At 34.1% G+C, this 22,291-nt stretch overlaps 1 non-coding gene across 2 annotated transcripts in view; it reads left to right on the forward strand.

The window, feature by feature from the left end:
• Positions 1–10,142, forward strand: part of RNPC3-DT (RNPC3 divergent transcript) — a 164,095-nt gene extending 153,953 nt beyond the window's left edge. For both annotated transcript variants that reach the window (XR_010588493.2, XR_010588490.2), the window contains exons 5-6: positions 8,319–8,533; positions 9,792–10,142. This is a non-coding gene — a transcript (RNPC3 divergent transcript). The remainder of the gene's footprint in view (positions 1–8,318; positions 8,534–9,791) is intronic.
• Positions 10,143–22,291: the final 12,149 nt, after the last annotated feature.

Below are 22,291 nucleotides of genomic sequence, written 5' to 3' on the forward strand. Positions count from 1 at the left end.
CAATTCCAGAAATATTCACAGGTTCTGGGGATTAGGATATATATACCTTTGGTAAGAAATTATTCAGGTTATCACAGCCTTAAACAGATGAGAATAAAAGCTTTTTGAATGTATAATTATAATACTTTTCATATTCATTCTTATAACTCAGTTAACTTTAAATTTTCTTTCTGTGCTCATAAGGCATTCTCAAGGCCACCAAAAAATATCACTGGGACAGCAGCCCTTAGTTCACCAGACCATTTACCTTTCACTTGGATGATTATCTATTATTATTTTCTTATGCTGCTGCTATTTGTTTATCGTAAGGTTTAGATCCCCTTTCTTGAGTTCTGTGAAACCTGAAGTACAGGATCATCTTTTCCAGCAGTTCATTGATGAGTGAATCATTACTCTTGATGTTCATTGAACCTGACAAAATTTGTAACTTATAGTAGAATTCCAAGGCCTTATAAGCACTGAAATTAATTTTATCCAAATTTTAATTTTATTATTTCACCTCAGTTTTTGGTGAATCTCATAGCATTACCTCATTTATTTAAGACAAGTGGGGCATCATGAATAAAAACAGACACATTTTATAAAGAAAAACTTTAAAACCTTGTAAAAAGACTCAATGTGTCAGTTGTTCTAGAAATAGGGAATTTAAGCCCTTCTATACGTTAAAAGGAGAAAAGTATTGGGATGGTTAATTTTACTTGCTGATTTGACTAGGCTACAGGATGCCCAGATATCTGATTAAACATTATTTCTTGATTTGTCTGTGAAACTGTTTCCGGAAGAGATGAGCACTTGAATTGGTGAATTGACCCAAGCAGATGTCCCTCCCAAAAGTGGGTGTATATCATCCAGTCTGGTGAGGATCTGAATAAAAGGAAAGGCAGAGGATGTTTGAATTCTCTCTCTGCCTGACTGCTTCAGTTGGAACTTCAATTCCCTTCTGTCTTCAGCACTCCTCGTTCTCAGACTTTCAGACTAAAAATGGAATCCACACTATTGGCTCTCCAACTCTCAGGCCTTGGAACTACATCGCTAGCTTTCTTGTCTCAGGCTTGCAGATAATGGGGCTTCAGCCTCCATAATCATGTGAGCCAATACCTTATAACAAATCTCCATAGAAAGAGATTTATTAAAAGGCATAGAAAAATATGTATATATATTCCTTATTGGTTCTGTATCTCTAGAGAATCCTCACTAATGCAAGTATATTATGGCTTACTTCTGTAGTTTTATTTGACAAATTCTGATTTTTGTGTTCCCTTAATGTTCCTGGTATTTTCTAGTTTTTACTATTTAGAACTGAACTTGCCAACTGATAGCCAGAAAGTAAAACCTATTCCTTTAAAAATTTTACTTATTTATTTATTTCTATGTGTTTATTAATTTTGATGAGGACTCTGGTCTATATATTTCTTCTTGAATTTTTAAATTTCACATTACAAATTCAACATTCTATCTTCTCTAGATAAACTATGAGATCTGGAAATACCTCGTGTGAAGCTGAAAGATTACTGCTGCTTTGGAGGGGCAGGGGCAGTACAAATTTAACTACAATAAATTTAGCCTTCATCAGGCATAATACAAAATTTAACGTGCTCTTGTCTCACCTTCCTGCAAGACATTTCATACTTTGCTATTAAGATAAGATCATAGAGACAATTATTGTAATAACTTTCTAATGTCTTTCCAACACCTTATAATCTGTTCCCCATGTAACGCCAAAGGGATCCTTTTCAAAACTAACCTAGATCATATTAGTCCCCTGTTTATGATTCTCCACTGGTTTTCCAACTGCCATGGATTAATATCCAAAGTCCTATGTAAATAAATTGTCCAATATTAAGTGGACCCTGGGTAGTTTGCCAATGCCCACATCTTTCACTCTCCCTCTTATTGCGTTTCTCTCACAATGGCCTCCCAGTTCTTCCTTGAATCATGACAAGCCCTCTCTCACCTCAGGTACTTGACACTTTCCAAAATCTCTTCTCTAAGACTTTTAAAAGCCTTATTCCCTCATTTCAGTCAGGTTCCTGCTCTTTAGAAAGGCCTCCTGGAAGCCCCCTCTCTAAAATTGCAGCCATGTTTTATTTCATGACCCTCTTCTATGCTTTTCATAGTACTGATCACTATGTGACATTCTTTGGTGTTTAATGCCTCTCTCATCTGACATAATGCATCTCCAGCAAGGGAGGACACAGTGTGCTTTGTTTTCTCTTATTTCCTCTATATTTACAGAGCTCAGCAACTTTGCTGAAGGTTTTTGGATTGGTATTAAATTGTGTTAATTTAATATCTTTAAGTAGTGTCAGTGCTCATCACCAGTACTTTTATTTTGATTTATATTTTTATCATTTGAATTGTATCAGTGATTTTTTTTTTTCCAGAAGAATATTTGGCTGCAATATTTTCCAAGTCCTTACAACCTAGGAATGCCTTCTGTTGCTTTAATATTAGAACAATAAATTGGTTGATGTGGAATGTTCAGGTCACACACTTTTTCCATTAAAATTCTGTAGACATTCTGTGTTGTCCTCTGGCATTCAGTTATGTAGAAGAGAAATTTGAGGGCAGCCCAACTTCTATTCTTTTATAGGTAGCTGTTTTTCCTTCTCTCTCTCTGTGTCTGGGTGCTAACACTTCCTATTAAGCCCTTTTCTTTTTGTTATGTTTTCTGGGTTCATGAAGGTAGTTCTTTTGGTTCATAGGCTTGAATAATATTTCAACTCAAGTATTACTTTTCTATTTAAAATTTGGTTATTGCCTGATCTCAGTTATTTAGATTTCTTGCCTGAGTGAAATATGTTCATATTTCTCAGCCCTATTAACTTTAATCTATCCTGTACAGCACCTTTTCTTTCGTAGTCCCCCAAAGGGAGAAAACCACTGATTTAGGTTTCTGCAGTATCAATTCTGCTTTTTCCAGTCTGCATATGAATATTGATTTAGCTATTAACTTTCAAATTCCGTTTCATCTTGTATTATTTTGGCCAATTCCACTTTAACTTTTTGTCTATTTTTTTTCTTTATTAAACTCAGTATCTCTTTCATGGATGCATATCTTTTGCACATTTTTCAGTGGCCTGAGTAGATATTTTCTATCATATTCATTTTCTATAGGTTACTACAATTTTAAGAAATATATATTTATTTTCAATGTTTAGAATAATGTTCCTTTTCCATTATGCTACAAAATTTTTAGAAATCTTCACTTTTAAAAAAAATAGACTTAAATAGAAAAAGATATATCCTGAGAAATAAGTTCTAGTATCTGCTCAGTGTAAGAGTGACTTAGACCCTCTTACCATGTCCTTGTTCTAGAAGCTAATACGTGGTTTTCTCTTAGAACCTCAAGTGGACAGCAAGTTGACATCGTACATCCCACCTCAATTACGAGTTCATATCGTGGATTTTTCTAGCTGGTTCTTCTACACTGAAAGTTTCTTCCTTCCTTTGCTTCATGTTGAATTCCTTACCTACATTATAACTTAAGATGGAAGAGTAGTTATTTATATGTGTAGTATGTAAAGGTCATAACAAATATTGGTTTGTCCTGACGCAAATACATTCCTTCCTAACTCTTCTCATTTCAGTAAATAACAATTGCTTAAGCCAAAACCCAGTAGTTCTCACTGACTCTACCTCACATTCAATCTATTCCCCTTTTGTTCATTCTACCAAAGCTACCTTTGCTCCCTTTCTATTTCTTGACTTTAGAGCCTCAGAGGTGACATGCTTCCCCCCTTGATCTTCACAGATCTGCTTCCTTGTCATTCTGAACTCAGTTTTGTTTTGTATTTTTTATCACCTCCAAGCAACTTCCCCTGATCACTCCAACGAAAGCAATGTTTCCGCCTGAGTCATTCCCTACCTTATTATCTCAATTTCACCATCTTCATTAGAATTATTTAAAAATATGTATTTGTGTATTTATTGTCTGTATTATCCCAAAAGAAAGTAGGCAAAATCTTATTCAGTGTTATTACCCCAAGTGTCAAGAACTGTGTTTAATATTTAGTAAACACTCTACATTTGTTGAATGTCTATACATTTTTCTCCTTTTGTGTGAAGGCCCCTCCCCTGCCCCAGGGAGGAGAAAATGAAAATACAGTTGATGAGACTTCATGCCACTGATTAGATTACATCTATTAGAGTTCAAGGTTATTTGTGAGTCAAAACATAGAAATCACATGAGAATAGCATTGTCTTCCATATTTTCCTTCTCCGCAGATAGATTAGAGTTTGACTCATCCCTGCTGCTCAGTCAAGCTAGCCAAATTGATCTCTTCCTTCTTTTTTATTTTCCAAATGAAGGCCACTCCAAGGTTTAGCAACTGGTGCTCAATTTTCTTTTTCTCTCTTTTTCTCCTCTTACATGCTATAGTACGCCTATTCTTCCTGGCTTGGTGGCTGACAGGTGGCAAGCTTGGGAATTAGGTGAAGAATTACTTTGCCTGAGATTTGAGCCTGTGGCACACTCCAACCCAATTACTTACCTGTGCCCCCTCCATAATTTGCTATTATTATTTGTGGGTATATTGCTGAGAAAATCTTTGGATTAACCATGATTGCAAAGAGGATGTGTACATTGCTATGTCTCTGGTCATTATCTTAGCTAAAACCCTTTACATCCTCAGATTTTCTCTAATGCTTTTGTCTCCCTGCTTAAAGCATTTTTTTCCTGAGGTTTCTGTGCACCTCAAGATATAAAGAATCTGACCTTTTCACTGACTTTGTACACCTGGAATACGTGCACAAAAACGGAAGCAGATTCTGATTTGTTCAGAGAAAGCATGGCAACAGTCTCTGATGTCCAGATTCAGGCACATTCTGAGTATGAAGCAAAATCTTTACTTTTTGATAATTGTCTTTCATTTAAGTTTAGAGGATGTAGTGTAGATCTAGACTACATTCCTCAGCCTATCTTTTTTGGTTGATGAACTTGCCCCTGAACTTTGGGATATGGTTTATTCCCTTCAGTCTTTTGAATTTGTGAAATATTAAGAAATATATATATATATATATTTATATATATATATATTTCTGTCCTAATATATATATATTTCTGTCCTAAGTCTCTGGTAAAGTGCTCTGAAAGCCCTTATAATTTCCTAAGTGAGAGGGTGCTAGGAGAATCCTTTCTTCCAGTATTTGCTCTATTCCCCAGTTTCCAAGACAGAGCTTTTAATGATGCCCTTTTAAGGTACTAGGAGAATCCTTCATTCTAATATTTGGTCTTGGGCCTCAGTTCTTGACACAGAGGTCCTAAGTTCCTTGGAATTTCCTGGGTGATAGGAGTGTCTTGTGTTCTAATGAGGTGACTCTTAGTGGACTTCTGAATGGTGCCGGTCACCAGACTGACCAAGTCATGATTGTGAGCTTGGATGTTTCAGCCCCACCTCCCATTCTTTGGGTAGAAAGAGGGGCTGGAAATGGAATTGATCATTTATCATGCCTATGTGATGAAGCCTCCATAAAAATCCCTGAACTATGGAGTTTAGAGAGCTTCTGAGTTTGTGAACACATCAGTATGCTGGATGAATGGCCTGCTATACTTTTACATGGCCAGAAGCTCTTGTACTTCGGATCCTTCCAGATCTTTCCCTATGTATCCCTTTATCTTGCTGTTTATCTATATTCTTTATTAATAAACCAGTAAATGTAAATTGTATTCCCCTAAGTTCTCTGAGCCTCTCCAGAAAGTTAATTGAACCCAAGGGGGAGTATTACGAAGCCTGATTTATAGCTGGTTGGTCAGAAGTATAGGTGAAAACCTGTTGCTTGCAACTGCATCTGAAGTTGGGGGCAATCTTGTGGGACTGATCCCTTAATATGTGGAATCCAGTCCTATCTCCAGGCCATGTCAGAGTTGAGTTGAATTATAGGATGTCCAGCTGGAGTTGACAGAATAATTACTTGGTGGAAATACCCATACACAACTAGTGTCAGAAGTGTTATGTTTGCTAGGTGCAGTGGCACATGGCAGTAATGCCAGCAATTTGGGAGGCTGAGGCAGGAGGAATGCTTAAGTCCAGCAGTTTAAGACCAACCTAGACAACATAGCATAAGATTTTTAAAATTTTCTTTACAGAAAAATAAAAAAAGTTGGCTGGGTGTGGTGGTACAAACTTGTCCCAGCTACTCAGGGGGCTGAGGTGGGAGAAATGCTTGAAACCCTAAAGTTGAGGATTCAGTGAACTGTGATCCCACCACTGCCCTTCAGCCTGGGTGACAGAGCAAGATCCTGACTCAAAAAAAAAAAAAAAAAAAAATGTGTTTTGTTGAGTGACTGTATAAGAGAGTAGAGTAGAAGGAACAAACTTTTTCTCTCTCTCATAGGATTGTTTTACATTGTTTTTGTTCTCTCCACTATATTTTAATGTTAATGTTTAGGATTCAGTTCAAAGACTACATATGAGTACCTATTTTTATTGGCTTGATCTTGTTTTTATCAAGACATTGTAATTGTGTCATTAAAAACAATAATTAACTTAAAATCTGATAGTCAGTTTTGCATTCTGGGGTGCACAATTTCTATCATGATCTCCCTAAAATCTGCTAGCATAGTAAATACAATGTGCTATTATAGAAGAACTCAATCTAGCAAAACTAAATTCTGCTTGATTGCTTTTACACATATGCTTAATAATCTTGCAATTATAAAACTGGACTCTCTTGGTCTCATATTTTTTGATATAATAATTTCACTTAAAAATAATAAACGAATCCACTAGCTATAAATTGGCTTCTGTGTTGTGAATTCTATTTTCAAATTTATGAGAGAATTTTACTTTACACTTGACTCTGCTGTTGACTATATTAATGAGTATTAACTTGATAAATGCTATGTCTAACATAATTTCAGAAACAGCTAAGCTTTCATGCTGTATGGTAGTTTCAATACCAAACTGACCAAGCAATTTGCTGCCCACATTATTCTATTCAAATTACTCATCCAACTTTTCCATATCTGCTAAAGCTTTGTAGATGACAGGAAGTGTGGTAAAAATAAAAGGTGCTGTTTTTCCAGCAAATATAGATATGCCAATAAAAGTAAAACTACTATCTTACCTCAGAATGTAGATTTTTAAGGAATTTTTGTAGCTAAGATGTCAAAAACAAAGAAGAATCTGAAACATAAGGTTAGAGAGGAAAGGTCACACTTGTATTATTTAATATCTATTAACTTAGCCATATGCAAGGAATAGTAATTAGCAGGCTAATACAGTATCACATACAGTAATTTCCAAGTTAATGAAAGTATAAGACTATGAAACCATATGGTATATATATTATAAGCCACTCTGCTCTATTCTTTTAAGTTGCTATTACTGCTTTTGACACAGCTACAGGAAATAAAAAGGCTACTGGAATGCAGACCAGGGAAATGTATTCTCACAAGGCTTTGCGAAATGAAAGTTAGAATCCCTGAGTGGAAACAGATTTCTAAACCATCAGCTTTCTTTAAGTTCTATTCTGAGGATCCATAAAGGAAAAACATAAAATAAAAATAAAAATTAGCTTTCAGTTCTCTATAGCAAAGATGATTTTGTTTAAAAATGAAATACATTTTATGCATTTTATCACATTATTGTAGTTTTTAAAATATGATGGAGAAAAAATATTGGCATAGAAGTCAGGATGCAGTACCTGGAGCTCAATGTGAAAAACAATAGCAACATGACACTGTAACATAGTGGTGGCACTTGAGGTTGAACTGCTTTATTAGATTGTATATAAGGTTCACCATACTCACTTCTTTCTTGTCATTTTTAAGAAACAGTAAATTCCTAGTTCTGTATATCTATAGCTGCATAACAAATCACCTCAAAATGTAATGGCTTAAAACAATAGTCATTTTATTTACCCATGGTTTTGTGGGTCAGGAATTCAGACATGGCACAGCAGGAAGAGCCTGTCTCTGCCCTGTGAGATATCTGTTAGGGTTAGAAGGTCCAAAGTGACTCTCATGACATATCTTACATATCTTAGCCTCAACCTGGAGGACTTAAAAAGCTGGAGCTCTTTGGAACAGTGCATCCACGGTCATATGTTTAGGCTCTCTACGCTGTCAGCTGAGTTTCTTGGTTCAACTTCATGAAATCTGTTTGCTTGTTTGTTTATTTGTTTGTTTTGTGATGAAGTCTCACTCTGTCACCCAGACTAGTGCAGTGGCGTGATCTTGGTTCACTGCAAACTTCACTTTCTGGGTTCAAGAGATTCTCCTGCCTCAGCCTCCCAAGCAACTGGAATTACAGGCACCCGCCACCATGGCTAATTTTTTGTTGTTTTTTTTTTTTTTTTTTTTTTTGTATTTTTAGCACAGATGGGTTTCACCATGTTGGCCTGGCTGGTCTCGAACTCCTGACCTCAAGGAATCCACCTGCCTCAGCCTCCCAAAATGTTGGGATTACAGGCATGAGTCACCATGTTTGACCACTTCATGTAATTTCAAGGCCATGCGCTTTCCACCTGGCTTCTTCAAGATCCACATTGTCTCTCCAACTGGATGGCTGAACTTACATCACAGCTCAGGGTAAGTGCAAAAGCAGAAGCTATAATGTCTAAAGCTTAGTCATGAAACTGGCAAGGTGTTACTTTTACTACATTCTATTGGTTGGAGCAATAGAAAATCATGGAGTCCAGATTCACGGGGAAGGGACTAAACAAAGAATACCATGAAGTGTGTGTGTTTGTGTGTGTGTGTGTGTGTGTGTGTGTGTTTTTGAGGGACCATCACAGGATTAGTCTTCCACAATTCACTTTTTTTTAATGTTAGTATTTTATTTACAAAGCTTTTTTGTTGTACAGAAAATAAAAATACTGTTACAATCTTTGTGTAACTGGTAGCCACAGACGGTTGACTCACCAATCACAGCTACACATGCTACAGCAAGAGTCTTACACAAAAACCTAACAATGCTCACAATTTTGTTGGGGTGAAGTCCCATGGTTGGTGGGAAATTACCAGAGGGACTAAATGAAGAAGATTAAGATGAGTATGAGGATGAAGATCAGGAAGAAAGTAGGAAAGGTGAAAAGAGGAAGAGAGAAACAGATGTTGAAGGAGAAAATGAGTAAGACCACAGATGACCTGAAGAAACAGAACTGTTCAGTATTGATTGGACTGCTCATGGATTTGACAGTTGTTGAAAATTTTTTTAAAAAGGTAGCTGTGATACAAACCCCAGGACACCCACACATCCCAAGAACCAAAGAATAGTTCCTGTGATATTCTGCCTTCCGCCTCAATTCACTTTTTTGCCCCTAAGAACTCACAACTCAAGCACAACCAAAACATCCTCTCCCAAGATGCCCAAAAACTCATCCAACTTTGGTATCAGACTCAATCTAGTAGTCCAGGATTTCATCATCATAACAGGAACAGGTATAGATAAAAAGCCTTTGGCATATCTTCTCTCATTCTGAAGACCTGTGAATTAAAGAGACAATTTATCTGTCCACTGTACTCTCAATATACAATGAGAAGTTTGGGGCAAGAAAATTGCAATATGGGGCTAGAATTATAATAGAACTAAGACTGTAGTAGATGATATTGATGCCCCTTTGAAATCCCTTTTACTGATCCAGTGATTTTGTTTTCAAATTACCATGACTATTGACACAGGTATCAAACACTATTGGACTGGTACCGCTAGAAAGTATAATACATATCAGAACCAGTGGACCTCATGGTCGTGTGTTTTGGGGAAATTGTGCTTCCTGTCCCTACAACTATAGGCTTTGTGGTTTTAAATTTGGTTACTGAAAGAGGGATGCTTCTTTTTACCAAGGTACAGAGAAAGAGTGTCACTACACTTAAAACTATGGCTTCTACCTGTTCACTTTGGGCTCCTGGCACAGAAAGAATAGAAGAGACAGAAAAGGAACTATTACTAGCAGGAGTAATCGTACTTGATTATCATGAGAAGGTAAGATTCCTGCAACATAATGGGTGCAGGGAGAAATACATTTGATACTCAGATGATCCATCCAGCATCTCTTCCTAGTTTTAACCTTAAATAAATGAATATAGCAACCAAGCTCTGATAAGGGTACCTGGGGCCTCAGATCCCTCAGAAAGAAGGGTACCTGTGCCACTGAAGTTGATGTTATTGTCTCTCCCACATCCTGCCTCCCTCATTTCCTCTTCTCCTGTGTGTGCCCTAAGTAAAGCACTTCTATAAGAGTCCTGTTCTCAGGCTCTCAGTTTTATTAGTTATTAGTTAGATAATCTTGTATAACTCACCAGATAGCCTTAAGCCTGTATTATCTTCCTCAGTTTATGAGAGTAATTTTGCAATACAATTTTTGGAAGAGTAAATACATTCATTCAAAGAATTTTGCTGGGCAATGGTACAATTGGAACAATGGCATGCAGATTAAGTATTCACAAATTTTACTTAATTTTACTATTATTCCCTTTTCTTCTCCCTTGACATTCCTTGGGCCATGCTTCTTTTAGGGATTATACATCAAACATTAACTTCAAATAGAACCGTTTCTTCAAGGAAATGTGCTAAAGCTGATTTCATTTCACCACCCAACCAAAATACTATTCAACAAATAGAAATTAGATAAATGTATTCTAAAGAAATACAATTATATTCTTGTTATTGGTATATACATCTGTCTCTTTCATCAGGCTGTATTGAGGGAAGAACCATTTCTTTTTATCATTTTAGCTCTAACATATTTGTTGAAATAAAATGCTTCACATCTGTCATATTTAGCCTTTTGATTTTGATTTTCATGCATGTCTCCCCAGACATATATTTTTATATGGTTGAAGATTTTATAGTTTAGTTTACTTATTAAATAATATAATTACATTTTCTATTATTTTATCATAATTTTAGCTGTCTCAGCTTGAATTAATCTAATATATCTGTCAAAGAGGGCTTATACATTTAAATCTCAACTGACTTATTATTATTGAAATACTTGACAGTAATGATTTGACATGTGTCCCATATGAGGTATTTTGACTTAGTAGGTAACTTTTGGCAATAAATAGTTTTACAGCTCACTGTGAAATCAGACTAATAATAAAAACAGAATTTTTTAGCTAAATAATGGAAACATGACATACTATTCAGTTCATACCTACCACAAGGCAGAATCTGGACAGATTTTTATGTTAATTAATTTAGGCTCCACTCCTGCATTCCAGTTTAAACAAAATATTTTTTAAAGAAATAGGTAACTCTTGTATACTACGGTATGCTGAGTGAATCACAGGCCATTAAAACTACCTACTTCAAATACACTAGTTTATATAGAATGGTCAGTTTTTCCAAGTGGCTCGGCCAATTCTTGGGAGTGTCACTGGGTTCTTTTGGAAGCCGCAGCAGACTTAATATTAAATCATCACTTCACTGTAGCAAATGGTATTACTGTGGAAAAGTTCTTTTAAAAATTATTATTAATTACCTCAAAATGGTTTCTAACAAACCAGAAGAAATTGCTTAACAGTTAATATGTATTGATTAAATATGATGTACAGTGTTAGATCCAGTATATGGTCTTTGATTACAGTTAATTTGTGAATAAATACATATGAATACAATTAAGTAAAACTTTATGTATTGTAAACTAAATATATATTTTGACAATTTGAAGATAATGGAATATTCAAACTAAGATTGAAGGAATTGTTATAGTGCAATGAGGATCCCAAAAATCCATCAAAAAATAGAAAATGATCAAAGTACATATATGAACATGTAATACAGAAGAGTAAAGTTAACGTGTAGTCAGCAGAAAGATGTTTCAGTTTTTAGGGAAATGCAAATTAGAATACAGTGACACCACAAAACATAAAATTAAAAGGACAAATTATCTATGGCTAGATAATTTTTACAAAAATGGGTACTCTTATACATTACTCATAGGATTATGAATTGCTTTATTCTTTAGGAAAGTAAACTGGCAGTATCTATTAACATTAAAATTTCTGGTCTTCCGCTCTGAGCTGACATGATAATTGTTACATGACTAGACTCCCACCATAAACTGTAAACTGAATAATCTATGTTAAGCAACTATTTATAGACATTGGAAAACAGACAACCTAGTATTTTGATCTTTTAGAGAAGAAAAAGACACAGACGACGTATATATGGTTTCTGTCTGGAAACAATTTTTTAAACCATGATACATGGAGGTGGAGCCCAAGTAGGGGACAGAGGTCTCACTGAGGCAGAGATTGTATTCAGAGCTGCTGAGCAACTGGAATTTGTGAGATAACAGAGGAGAGATCTCCAAAGACAAAAGCATATAATGCATCCTGGAATGGCTGAATACTGAAAGTCACAATGATAGAGATGCTGGAATTAACACACAAGGACTTGAAAACAATTATACAACACTGCTTAAGGATTTAGGGGAAAGGTGGAAATATGAGTGAAAAAGATGAGGAATATCAGCAAATAAATGGAATCTACAAAAGAATCCGGGGGAAATTTTGGAACTTGAAACAAAACAATACCTAAAATGAAACAAAACAAAACTAAACTAAACTAAAAAACACCAAGAAAAAACAATAAGTGAGCTAAAAACACACTGGACAGTACAAAAATGAAAATGAAAACTAAAACAAAAAGCATAAAGAAAATGCAGTGAAAACTGTCCAAGGTGGAGGAAAAAAATAGACTTTAAAATAAGTAAAGCCATGATGGCCTGGGACAAATATTAAGTGACCTAAGTTACATGTAGTTGGAGTCCCAGAAGAAGAGGTGGAAATAACCTAGTATAGGCCATTTGTCATTACTTTAGAAACCTAACATGAAAATTGATTGTAATGTTTTTGTGTTCTAGAAGAAAAAAGGAATAAATCATCTCTTGGCTATGTGAAAAATAAAATAGTTTATGAAACTGTACCAAGGCCTCTAATCATACAAAATGCTTGTGGTTTCAAAACACCCCAACCATTTTTTATTTCTTTGTACTGCTGAACATTATCCTCTCAGAGAAATTTACTTGTATTTCAAGACAATTGTAAATACTGAAAAAATTAATGGTTGAAAATTCAGCATGTTTTACTAATTATATTATTGAGATAAAATTTGCTAAAAATATAACTGTCCAAAACGAACACTAATTGGCATTTATGTAAATGAAACTATTGCAAATGGTCATGAACACAGGATCTTTGGAAAGGTACAAAAAGTGTCTGTAGGGGAAGCCATGAGTCCCTTGAGATATTTACCTCTAAATTTTAAAATTCAGCATACCTGAATTATTTACTTGTTTTACTGAGGGTTAATTAATCACTTGGTTGGAATGAAGAAAGAAAAACAGAGAATGATAAACAAAATAAAGTTAAATTTAGGGAAAAGACCCCAGACTAATATTTCCATTTCCTTTTTTTGAATAACAAATAATTATAAACCAATTCAAGTGTCACACACATATATTCAAAGAAGAAACCCCTTTTAAGATGTTACTTCAGGTTTTAAAGTAATTTGATAACACACATCTGAATTTGTCCATCTTTTTAGGAGAAAATTTGTTCAGAATTTTGTAGAATTGTTATACCACAGCATATGACATCCCTCCCTATTCTACAAAAATTCCAAAATATTGTCAACAAATGAATTTTTGCAGGAAAGAAATACCTGGCCCAGTTTAAAGTCTCAAAACCATATATTTAAATGAATGAATTATGAATTCAACTGTCAGTTTCAACTCTCTCAATTGCTGCTTTTAGCCTTGTCTGGGAGTGTGCTAACCATGATGTTTATTTTCATATGGAGGGCAAGCTAAATATTCAAACTACTATCATTTCCCAGAAAAAAAAATGAATATGAAATTGTGAATAATGAATAAGAGTCTAAATGCAGTAAACCTTTGGACAGAAAGATTTGCACTCCACAAATAAAGACTGTAAATGTGGTAGAATATGTATACATGGTACAACAGTTCTTTCAAAGTTTGCATAGCTCCTTCTCTAATTCCATGAATAGCTCCATTCATTTCAGTTTGACCTGTTTGTATGTGTGCATGTGTGTGTGGGTTCTTAAAAGCTAGTCTGGGCTACATGAGTCCAGCTGCATGTAGCAAATGTTTGGAGATGGCTAAATTTGTATGATTCCATTTAGGACTTGTAATGAAATAATTCAGCCCAATTTGTGAAAACAGGAATAGAGGTTGAAAAAAAAGAGAAAAATAAACTATGATAGGAATCATATTCAAAGTAAAATATAAAATAATATAAAATAGCAAGTGGGAGACACATTAAGCTTAATGTTTTATTTTCATTTTAATAAAATAAATAAATTATCACACCCATTTCAATACTTCAGACCAGAAAGATCTGTGGGGAAGTGAGCAGAGAAACCATATATTTTTTAGGTCAGATATTTTATCATGAGATTTAAAGCTCACGTTTAAGCAACTTTATTTGTTTCTTCTTTACAATGTGATATATTAGCCATCATTATTAAACTTTGAAATTCCATTTTAATTTTATAATTATATTTGAAAAGAGTAAACAGTATGAAGAGTAATATAAATACAATAGATTAAATTATGAATCATATTTTAGTTATTTAGATTTTTGGTATTTTTATTAGGTTTACATGATAATAATCTTCAAAATTACAATGTATTAGTAAAAAGAATTTTAAATTAAGTATCAGAATTTTTGAAGCTTAATGGATAGAAGTAAAGGTCAGGACATCAATGTTCTAGTTTTGATAGCTACATATAAATTTTCGGTTTTTGGTGAGGTACTTCTTATGATAGGAAGTCAGGTTTTCATTTGTAAATTGAAGCTACTGAACCAAATTACTTCAATATTCTTTCTTGGTTGCTATTCTATATACCGGGATTTATTTCTAATTATTTTAAATGAAATATGCAAGAATTTTATTGGAAAATAGATTTTCAAAAGAAATAGTCAAAGTTTCATATATTTGGTTTATTTAAATTGTTATGACTACAGTATTTTAATCATTTTTTCTTTTGTTTTTTGTTTTTACCAAGATCTGAAAGATAATTCTATTCTGCCTGGTGTTCCAAATTATTTAATAGAAATATCGATGTTTAATTTGGAAGCTAATTTAAGAGAGCAGAAACACAGAACCAAATGGATGAGGCAAATTAGAAAATATATATAGCATTAGGTTGAAGTTTGATGCCTTAACAGATATTCTCATTAAAATTTATACACTCATGGCTGTGTAAGTGCAGTTACAAATGTAGATCCCAAATTTCATGAAGAATAGCTAGCATAAAATTGTGTCTGAGTTTATTCTAAGGGAAGAGAAACTAGGGTCAGAAAGGACTTTTTCACTTGAATTTGAATCCACAGAAAGAAATATATTTTATACTATGATATAGAATACACTTGTTATGTGTGTGTTTATGTTTGTGTGTATGTTTATCTCTTTATATGGCTATATATAAAATACTATATTTTGCTGATTATGCTATGTACTTAAAAAAACATTTAACAGTTCTGAAATCAGGATATTCTTTACAGAATAGATCACATTGCGATTGTGAAATTGTTGTGATTGCCAAAGAGTGAGTATCAAAGCTTGCAGAATGTATGTCAGTAGCTTGGAGGAGCATCCTAGGGACAGTAGTGGAGGATTCATTATGTAATGTTGCATCAACAATGTTCCTGAAGACACAGAGGATGATGTTCTTATGGGAAAATTGAGACACCCATGACTCAGTTGAAAACTAATTGAAAAGATGAGGACTTTGCAATGGAATATTATTCAGCCATAAAAAGAAATGAAGTATTAGTACATGCAACAAAGTGAATGATCCTCAGAAACATTTTTCCATGTAAAAGAAGCCAGTCTCAAAGCCAGTCTCCAAAGTCACATATTGTAGATAAATCCATAGAGGTGGAAAGCAAGAACATGAGGGTGGTGGGAATGGATAGTGACTGTTAAATGGGTTTGGGTGCTATCTTAGGGATGAAGACAGTGTTTTGGGACTTGACAGAGGTGAGGATTGTATAACATGGTGAAAGTACAAAATGTAAATTATAAATTGTTAATTTTAATTTTATGTTATTTGAATTTCACCTCAACTTAAAAAACAAAATGCAAAGAGTGGGACTTCAAAAGTCTTAGAAATACCTTAACCGATCAATTTTGTTTTTCACATTTATTTTATCTAGGCACAAGTGAAATACATTATAAAAATCTACAACTAAAGTTCAAAAGCTTCTATGAATAATTATTTAAAATATTTTACGTAATAAAAGATTATTGTGTCATTGTTCAGTTGGCAGTGTGTCTTAGAATGAATGACATCTTAGATTGACTCAATAAAGTAGTAATTGCTGGCTGTTTGTGGTGGAGAAAGATTGGGCAGGCAACAGGGAATAATGATTTTGGAGCTTCGCAAAGGGATCTCCATTCCTTCAGATCTATACCACAATATCGGCATTAAACATCTTTGATGAGCAGGTCTAATAAGACTAGCTATAATTTATTAAGCATATATTGTCAGTCACTGTTGTAAGCAATTTCAATTCATCATCTCACTTAATCTTTACCACAACTTGTTTATGGAGAAGTCTTTTTATCTGAACATTGCAGATGAGAAAACTGAGAACTAGGTTAAACACTTGATCTGAAAGGCCATACAGTTTCAAAGCAGTAAAGGTGTGTGTTGTACTACTGCGATTTGACTCCAGACCCTACGCTTGTTATCATGTTATACTGCCAACCAGAGGCATGCAGAAACTTTTTTTTAAAAGAAAAATAGAGGAGGATAGAAGAAATGAGAAAGAAAAATGTGGCAGTTGATAATTTTAATGAGTTATCCCCAGGGGCTTCCAGAAATCGCCTGAGGAAAAATTTTCCAAATTTCAGGTTGAGGTAAAGTGTCAAAAATATAAATTTGTATTGTGTAATATTCCTGGGAATTTTAACCATTCCATAACTTTCAGTGATATTTGATGTGCTAAACAAACAAACAAGTAATTCACATATATAATAAATAGTAATAGATGACTATAAAATACTTTATAAGTTATGCATTTCAATGTAATTTCTAATCAAGGCTCATTCTGCTGGAATGTTGGAAAAATAAATTCAGTCATTGTAAGTGTTAGCCATATCAATCTTGCAATCGCCCCAATTACAAAACTTGTGCTAAGGTTCAAGTAGAGAAGATATGCCTTATAATTTGGTGTTAAGAGGACAGTGGATGTAGCTGGTCTTTGATTGACATAGAGAAGCTGAGAGACTTTCCTGTTCCTTGCCTAATAGGCCCTTTCAGTTTTAGAAGTTCCATTGGCTTCTCTTGGGCTATGAACTGAGAACACAGGGATCTTTTTCCAATGTCTACATTCCTTCATACAAATCTATTTATAATCCCATCTACAATGATTTCCTCTCTAGGGCTGTGCTTCTTCTCGGGAACTCTGCTTGGGAAGGTCTTTTATTCTTGGAGGAAATTCAGCTCTCTTATCCTCCTTCTGCCAAACTTATAACCTTCTCTCAAACTTATAACCTTTAGTAAATCCTTCTCCCAAACTTATAACCTTTAGTAAATCTAAAGGTTTAGGCCTAAACTGTTTGACTGGGTAGTCACTAGCTCATGTCTTTCAAATGTGGCTAATACGAATTAAGATGTTCTGAAATCTGAAACACCAGATTTCAAAGACTTAATATTTAAAAAAAAGAATGTAAAATATCTCATTGATTTTTAAAATATGATTTTATGTTGAAATGCTAATGATAATATTATATATATTTGAATTACAAAAATGTATTATTAAAATTAATTTCACCTGCTTTTACTTGTTTAAATGTGACTATATTTATTTTTAATTTATTTGATAAATTATAATTGTATATTTATGGGATACAATGTGATGTTTTGATGTTTCGATCTATGTATACATTGTAGAAAGATTCAACAAAGCTAATTAACATATCCATCACCTCAACAACTTATTTTTAGTGGTGAGAACATTTAAATTACATACATGGCTAGCATTGTATTAGTTTTGGGTGGTGTTTGCTTATAGGTTTTGATCACAACAGTCAGGGGGGATTATGGGCTATCTGTACTTTTCAATAGGTCTGGTCTTCCCCAGAGTTGACAAGTATAGGTGAGAATCTTTTGTGGAGAAAAGAACAGAAAAAAAAAAAATAGTTTAATTATCTCAAAGTCATTATTCACCTCTACTGTTCACACATTGATAGGTATCCAATGCTGACATGACACTTGCTACTCAAAAAGTAGGTCTACGTTGGTTGAACAAAGAGGTTGTTCAAAGGTAGAAGATTGAACAAAGGTAGAAGGAGTCTAGAATCTTGGAGGGCTGTGCTAATTTATAAAAGCTGATACTGGAAATAAATGACAAACTTAAATAGGCAAATCAACAAATAGCATGCAAATAAATAGAATTGAGTAAGTGTTATGGGTCTTGGGAGCTACCTGGACCCACTGGGTTGCAGATGTTTAGACATGAAATAGTATTCAAAATTAGCACATTTACTAAATAATTCTTGCCCTAACGAAGTACTGATAAATGAATAATTCTGACAAAATAAGTTCCCATATGGTTCTAAATTACTACATTTTAGAACCTGTTTCAACATGGAACGAAATGGATTCCAGAAAAAAAAAAAATGATACATATAGTTATTTCAGAGGAAATGTACATTTTATGTTTTAGGAAAAGAGCACCTTCAAAACAGACACCCTACAGTATTTTGTGAGCATTTTCATGTCGTGATACATGTCTAGTCAACGGCAAGAAACACATTTGTGCAGCATAGATGCACAGTTAAGGTAAATTTAGTTGTTTGTTTTTACTAGTGTGTTATAATCATGAAATACAATAGAAGTGTATAGAAAGTATCAACAGAGGACAGGAGAGAGAGATCCACAAATCCACACTTTCATTTACAAAATCTGTGCCTTATTGCCTGAAAATCTAAATGCATGATTAAATATAATAATAATTTTAATGCAACTTTGGCTTGGAATGACATATTTTCTAGTGTGCATGGAAGTTTGTAAAACATTAATTTAGTGGAACTATTGCGTTTATTGATGAAATCACTTCTACCATAATGTATTTCTCTATTTTACATTTCCTTAAAACTTTTCTTTGTAAGAAATGCAAAGTCTTCTACTTTTCTTACCATTAAAATAAGAAAGCCTTCTTCTATGTTTAAAAGTGTCAGTTGCCCTAAATCAGATAAATATGCAATACATCTATAGAAAAATACATTATTTAAACAAACTGACAAACTGCTATAATAGTATATTTATGTCTAATGAAGATTTGAATATATCTTGCTATCTTTAATCTCTTCACCAAATTATGATGTTTTGTGTAATTTGTATTATATTAAATGTCAAATAACACCTAGTTAAATAAAAAGTAAATAATCATCGTTAAACAGTCATTTAACTAATGTATTAGGAGATTTAGTTTACTGCCTAAAAGTTTTGAAATAAATAAAACTCTGAGCACACAAATATTCATAACAGTTAGTAAATAAATTACTGAACCTGAAGAAGATAGCTTTTTAACTGTGATCTAAGTTTACCACAGTAAATTTATAGTCTATCAGACTTAAATTGTAAATGGACATCTAGACTACTGAAAATGAAGAGTAATTTGTTATTTTATAAACTGGTTAAAATCCAAAGGCTATTTTCAGAAAATCAGAAGTATTGAATGATAGAAAAAAATTAATTTCAAACAATATAAGCAACATAAACTGATTTTCACACCTAATAATTAATCTTTTTTTCTAACTCACTAAGTTCATTTATATAACCTCTGTTAAAGGCAATGCCAAAGTTTTACTCAAGTATCTCAGTCTAAAATATATATATATATATATCAGTCTACCATAAACTTACAGTGATGGAAATACTCTCTTCAATTGCCATTTCATTTTCACTCTATCATGAGCCAGTTTTATACACACAAAAAGTCATTTTAAGTATTCTCTACTCAGAATTAAAAGATGTATTAGAAAACCTGAATGTATGTCTGTTTCATTCCTCATAGGGAAGCTGTGTGACTTAACGGAGAAAAACTATGTCAGGTCATGCACGGTGGCTCATGCCTGTAATCCTAGCACTTTGGGAGGCTGAGGCGGGTGGATCACAAGGTCAGGAGTTCGAGACCAGCCTGACCAACATGGTGAAATCCCGTCTCTACTAAAAATACAAAAATTAGCCCGGCGCAGCAGCGGGAGTCTGTACTCCCAGCTACTCAGGAGGCTGAGGCGGGAGAATGGCGTGAACCCGGGAGGCGGAGGTTGCAGTGAGCCGAGATTGCGCCACTGTACTCCAGCCTGGGCGACAGAGTGAGACTCTGTTTCAAAATATAAATAAATAAATAAATAAATAAATAAATAAATAAATACAAAAACAGAAAAACAAACAACAACAACAAAACTGTCAAAGAGATGAGCACACTTCTTGAAGCTCTGGCATGTGGTCAAATGTCTTCCTTCTTTTACTTTATTCAATGTCCCTACACCAGTTAATAGTTTACTATACCTAGTAGTATGTTAGACTTTGTTAATGTAGGATGACTTGGCATAAGCTCCAAGATATCAAAGACCTTTTTTCATTTTCCTTCTTTATTATCTCTATAGTCTCAGAATGAGCTCAATAATAATGTATTAAATTATTAAGCAAATAAATAAATGAATGCAGGACATTTAGAAGAATATTAGCAATATGATATAATATCAAATGAGATAATCTACTTAGAATAATTAGAAGAGAGCGTGGGCATAGTATAAATACTTTATCATTGTTAACAATTGTTTTGTTCTCACTTTTCTTCTTTTTTGCAAATGGGCTCTCTTCATGCTTTGAGTACCTTTTATTTACTGCTTAGCTTCTGTTTATGTTTTTTTCCTGGCTTGCCTATAACTCCTCTTGCCTCCTGCACCCTTTGTGTGCATCCTTGCAGCCCTAGCTATTATAGTGATTTGCGTTCATCTGTTTTTATTTTTTAATTAAATTTCTGAAAAAGAGTTGATTACTGGCTAGACTGTTTGGCCAGAGACATCTCCATTATATGCCATCTGAAATTTATTTACTTTGGAGTGCCCATAAGACAGATTTCCACCTGGTCTAGTCAGTAGAGATCATGGGGTTGTATGTGTGGTTTGATACGAAATACTCAGCCTCTATCCTGTTTTCAGTGTCCTCTGGGTCAGTTACATTGTCATGTATCCATGTAGCTGTAGAAATACTCCTTGAAAATTCTGGGCTTTCACAATCCTTTAGCCTCAAATAATTTACAGCTTGTGGTACTAGTACAAGAAAATCTTTTGTCTCATACTTACAACTGAAATCTTAGGAAAAGCTTGATGGAGTAATCTTGACCCACTGCCCATTCCTGAATCAATAAGTAATTGAGACCAGAGTGTGAAACAGGATGGAGTGCCCCAATTAGAGAGACCTAGATCTTGTACTCAACCTGTGAGCCAAGAGATTGGGTCAAATTTACTTGAACCATGTAGGCTGGAGTAGAATGAGAGTTGTACTTCCATAAACAGTGGGCAAAATTAATACTTGACTTAGTAAATTTCACATTAAAAAGTATGAAATATTGTTTGTCATAGTCAAAACATAATCCTATTAACATCTAGTTTACCAGTCTTTGATATGGTTTAAAAAAATAATTCCTCCATTATTTATCATAGCAAACAGACCCTCCTGAGGTAATTTAAATTAAACAAACTTTTAGGGAAACTCTACTAAATGAATGTCTGTGTCTCCTGTTGTGAGGGATACAAACTGAATAGTATATAATCCCTGACACTGAATAGTTTACAGACTAAAGGCAAATACAGAATGACAAGATAAATTCAACACAGTGCTATGAATTCAATGACAGCAATACATTTTGCAGGAGCAGATGTGGTGGGGGAGGGGAATGGTGTGATGTAATGCAGGGAGTAGATATAGAGACAGGTCTTTCTGATAGGTGGAAGGATTAGGTTGGGGTTAGGGAAGGGCCCATGATAAGAAGACCCTTAAGGTGAGTGAGACTTGAAACATAAATGGAAGTTGGTTAAGGAAAAAAAACGAATTTGGATGAAGAAAAGCATGAGATGAGAATCAGAGGGTTGTTTTTCAGCTCTGAAGTGTGCTTCATAAGTGAAGAGATGAAGCTATTGAGGCAGACATGACTTGGTGATGTACCCTGTACAAAAATGCTGTGCTTTATTTATATAGGTAAATTGGAATACGTAAAAGTTTTTTTTTTTTTTTAACTGGATAATATAATTTCTTTACCTCAATCGAGCTGAAAAACAACTCTGATATT

Source organism: Macaca fascicularis, chromosome 1 (assembly GCF_037993035.2).
Source record: "Macaca fascicularis isolate 582-1 chromosome 1, T2T-MFA8v1.1".
Lineage (NCBI taxonomy): Eukaryota > Metazoa > Chordata > Mammalia > Primates > Cercopithecidae > Macaca > Macaca fascicularis.